We start from the raw sequence: 5,123 nt of genomic DNA, 5'->3' as shown, positions 1-5,123 counted from the left end.
GCTAATCAGCGGAAATAAAATGCAACATTTTGGTACAAGAGAAATTAGCTGACACCAGCACTTGAACTTTTCTAAGCAGAAGTCTTGGTTTGTGGGTTATCAACGTGGATAATGCTATAAGGCACTTGTAGCCTAATGCAAGTTCTGGCAACTGGAACGTGTGCAACTTCTTTATTTTCCTTTTTTATTTTGTATTTTTTCCCCTTTTGTCTTTAGTGTCTTAAGGGATATAAACTAGACTTCTTCGCAATAACTTATTTCTCCTTTGGGTGGAAGGATCTACTACTTTCACACGTTTAGGTTAAATGTCCCGATTAAAGGTACTTAAAAGTGATTGATAATACGTCCGCAGAAAACAAATACAAAATCAGAGGCAGTGGCAGAGAGAGGTCAAAGGCAAAGGGCCGGTGGAGGTGAATGTGGTCAAGGAATAGGGGATGATAGGCAGAGGAGGCTGCATGAATATGTGTGAGTAGGGATGTGTTCTGGGGAAAACTTTCTGTTGGATTGCCTGTCTGCGTTTTCAGACCATTCTGCTGCCATACCAGAGCTTTTTCCAGACTTCTCTACATAACTCCTGGATAATACGTGTGAAAATGTTAAATCAATACTGTACATCGTTGTGCTATCTTGCATACTGAACACTGTATTGCCATTTGGGGAAAAAAAAATACATAGAATTTTTCCTTGCAATGAAATTTCTGCTGCTTAAAGTAATAGCGAAATGAGATAGGTAAGTCAAGGTGTTGCTTGTTATGGTTTTATATAAGCATACTGCTCTAATGGGGAGTCTAATTATGATTTCGGGAGGCAAGTTCAGCGGGAACTGTGGACTCGATGCACTGGATTGGAATGAGAATGAAGTCAAATACGGCTGTTTAAATCGTAGATCTGATGAGGATCTCACAATGAGGATTCTGAGAAAGAGGATTTTCAGTGAGAGAGCAGACCCCAAGGGGAAGACATACAGCTTTGGTGAAATTATTGGATGCAGAGTTCTGCTTTTCACCGTCCGGACACATAAATCGAACTGTGGAGTTACTTTGGATGTAGATGTAGAAACATGGAATGAGGCAGTACCTTTGATTAAAGAAGTTATTCACCGTCTCTGTGAAACTGATACAATGGGTCTGTCTCTGTGGTAAATACTGTTTGTCTAACAAAGCCTTTCTTGGATAATTTGCATTAGCTTGTGCTGAAGTATTTACCGCTACTTGTGATTTTTAGTAGCCCAAATACTGCAAAAGTGCTCTGATTACATGGTAATAAACTTTATCTCAGTGTCCAAGTGAGTGCAGATGTTCAGCCACTGGTCTTGCATCTCATCCGTTAAAAATATATGAAATAGCTTTTCAAAATGAAAGCTTTTTTGAAGGCAAAAATAAAGGCTGTCTGAGAAGACGACAGAGGGAGAAAGCAGCCTGCAATACCAGCATCACAAAATATACTACAACTGGTTGGAGAGCAATCTTAAAATAATATGCAGCATTTGTACATAATCCACAATATTAAAAGGTCTTTTTTTTTTTTTTTTTTTTTTTTTTTTTTTTTTTTTCCAAGGCAGTTGTAGCTATTCTTTATTATTTTGTGAATTAAATGCAAAATATTTAAATTGACAAGCCAAAGGAAAAACAAAACAAACCACCATAAGCTTTGGATGCTCTCCACAGTAAAAGTGATTTCTAAATGTCTATTTTATCAAAAACATGCCTTTCAAACTACTTGGCCAATTTGCACATGAGGAAAAAGACACTTTGTAGACACTAATGTAGAAAAAAATTGACTGCACTGGCAAGTAACTATACTTGAAGTCCAAGTTTGTGTTCCACATGTTTGATAAAGTCTGAGTATGAGAATATTTATATCTAGACTGTAAACTAAGCTGGGTTTTGCAAGACTGTAGTTACGATAGTTCAAATATATTTTTAGATATTGATATATATATATATATATTTACGTGCATATATAAATATAAAACATGAACTTTGGAAATGTCTGACCCTAAGACAGGCCCCATACCAGGCACAAGTATACTATAATATTGGAGATAACACCTCTCAGATGAGAAATATTTAGATTGCAGTCTGTGGGGTTATTGAAGACCATGTTCTCCCTTTTTGTCTATTAAATATATTAATCATGTCTACCTAATTATTTCTCAAGTGAAATCTTTATTTTATTGTTGATTCAGCTGACTTGTTCGGGCTCAGGAGTTTTTATTCTGTATGCGAGTGACTCTAAATTCTTTCAGTGAGGGACCCTCTTTGCAGCTTAGATAGCCTTGGGTGCTGATGTGATGGACGTGTTATGTGAAAAATATTTCTCACAATCCAAATGAGGTAAATAGAATCAGAGGTAAGAAGCAGGAAATATGTTTGAGTTTACTTTTTTATATTGTGAAATTAATGTTGCTGAAACTTCTTGTAACCTGCCCAAGCACATTAAGGATTAAACCTGCTCGTTTAAACTTTCATGAATCCCTTAAGAAATTAAGAATTTTGTATGTACCAGTGAGTACAATGCCTTTTGGATCTTGGATTTGGATCTTGGATTTCTTAGTAGGGACGCTTTAAAATTTAGTTGATTTCTTTAGACAAATTGCTCATATTTTTCATTCACCTCACGTGAAACCTAACTCAATAATCAGAATGGTATTTATGAAACCTATCACATCCTCATTCTTCCTACTCTCCTAAATCTCACTGAAAGAAATGAAAAACGAAGCCTTTTGTGCTTGCTGTTGCACAAAGCTATGCAAAGGCTGTGTGCGTGACGGCTGTAACACTTTGAGCTTTGACTTTCTGGGGTGGTGAGTTCAGTTGTCCCCATTTCTGTTTGACGTTGCACCAAAATTTTTCTGGCCCAGACCTTTATGCAAATTGACACAAAATTACACCCTGTCTTCGTAATATCTGAATTTTGCTTTGTGGTCTACATTTTCTAAATATAACATGTAGAAGGAGCAGAGCAAGGAGAGTTGCAAGAGAAGGTCAGAAAGTGAAAAGAACATGGAGCTTCCACATTGCATCAGGCTTAAACTAAATGCAGCCATCCCTGCTTTCTGTCATTGTCTTCTGTCTTGCTCCTGAGGCAGTTTGAGTTTATTTGAACCTAGTCCATCACACAAATAAAGACAGCCCTCATGTTAAAGAGGTGTCGAGTAACTACTTGCGGCTTCTAACCACCTACCGGGGAAGAACTGGGCTCTGCTGGCCTCCTTCCCCCGGAATAAAAAGGGGTGGATGTGGGTATATAAAAATACATGCACATAGACCTTCTGCATCCCGCTTTGTCGGCACTTAACACACTAATACGCTCCTGTCTATCTCAGTGTCCTGCAGTCAGGACCAAGGAAGCTGTGAAATACATACGGGACTGAGAAGTCTTTTGCTTGTGCTTGCGGTGATGCAGAAGCCATTACTGGTCCAACAGCATAGCCTAGATGAGGATTTTCTTGTGTTGATTCACTACATTATTACAACTTTCTTTCATAAAAATGGGCTGCAGAAAATAGATGAAGAGTATTTATCCTATCTAAGACTGATGTTTGCGTTATACAGAGAAACTGCAGAGCAATAGCTTGGAGAAGAATCTCTTTTGACTTAGAGATATCAGAATAGGTTATGTATCATTCTTTTCAGGGCTACTTCAGGCTTCAGAAGAATTGCCACTTTTGCAGTCAAATCCAAGTAACATCTGCTCTATGCAACCAGTCAATATTGTGGAAAAGTTCAAAGAATGAAGATCATTAGTAGTGTCAGCTTTACAACCAGAAGGTAATGGCATTAAAGTGAGCAAGTATAATACCCAACAATACCAGGCTCATTAACCAGTGATTTATCATGATGAAAAGACCTGTTTAACCTTTAGTCTTCACATGCTTTCTGTTTTTAACAAAAAGACCTATTATTTCTAGTTGTCAAGTGATAATTTGTGGGTTGTTAAAGGGATGTATTAAATTATACTTTAAATGATTATACACAATTACACAAATATTACATTTGCATTAGGGTAAGTGGAAGATGGGATTTTTTTCCCTCTCCTTTTAATTTTGTTCAGTCACTTGGCAAGTAAAATGAAGGCATTATATATATTGAGGGTATCATTACATAACTTTCAGGCAAGTTAAATCAAGTCTGATGTATGCATGAAGTGACAACTGCTTCACAGAAGCAGCAAAATCCACAAAATATTTTGAGGGCTGCATATGCTAGTGCAGGAAACTTGTTATTGCCTCTGAATAAACAGGTTCCTATAGCTGACAGTCTTGGAAAATCGTGTTTCCTTCGTCCGTCTGCTAGGATATTTCACTAGTTTAATTCATTTTTCTTTGGAAAGGAAACACTGCTGATTCTAGATAGCTTTCCCTGTTGCCATTTAACCTTGTCAACAGCAAATCTGCCAGTACGGTTTATTCTGACCTACAACATCTGTGCCTTACCAGCAATAAGTCTCGCTGAAAATGTCAATTGTGACAAATTCTGCCAAAAGGTATTGTGGCTTTTGTGATGTAGACAAATGCCTATCAAGGATTGGAAAGACCAAGAGGCTCGTTTCAGATCTCATTAGATCATTTGTGATCTGGTTCAGGTTGCCGGTTGCTTGGAGCACTGTGTCATCTACTGTCTAGTTTCCCACTTTTTCTATTTAACCGTTTTGTTCTCTCTCCTTAGCATAATATAAAGATTAGTTCTTAACCGATTCAGTAGTTCTTCACATATGTCTGTAGACAAAGAGATGCTAGAGGCATAAACTAACATGCAAGAGCAGGTAAAATATAGTGATTGTGGACTCCACAGCTGTTTTTACAACTATCTTTGGAATGTTGTGCACAGTTTGTACTGAAAATTCACATATACATTGAATAAAACTAGTCAGCTTTTAAGAAGTTAGTAGTAACAAGACTGTTTTTTTTTTATATGGTAGTAGAGATACCATATACAATATTCAAAACGAATGATGCAAAATCATTTTCTAATGTTTCAAGTGTTTCAAGTGTTCTTTAAAGGTTTTCCTGATTTTTACAATGGGAAGGCAGTGCAGTAGTTTGCAGATACTGCCATATTTGTGACAGAGCTTTTCTGAAGTAGGTATGCAATCAATATCTTCGAAATGAGCAGAGA

General features: G+C 37.1%; 1 long non-coding RNA gene across 1 annotated transcript; it reads left to right on the top strand.

The window, feature by feature from the left end:
* Positions 1-3,640: 3,640 nt before the first annotated feature.
* On the top strand, positions 3,641-4,257 carry LOC118168031. Its single transcript, XR_004751334.1, has 2 exons — positions 3,641-3,776; positions 4,060-4,257. It is a non-coding gene; the product is annotated as an uncharacterized LOC118168031 (long non-coding RNA).
* Positions 4,258-5,123: the final 866 nt, after the last annotated feature.

Source organism: Oxyura jamaicensis, chromosome 5 (genome assembly GCF_011077185.1).
Source record: "Oxyura jamaicensis isolate SHBP4307 breed ruddy duck chromosome 5, BPBGC_Ojam_1.0, whole genome shotgun sequence".
NCBI lineage: Eukaryota > Metazoa > Chordata > Aves > Anseriformes > Anatidae > Oxyura > Oxyura jamaicensis.
This window is presented reverse-complemented; position numbering and strand designations above follow the sequence as displayed.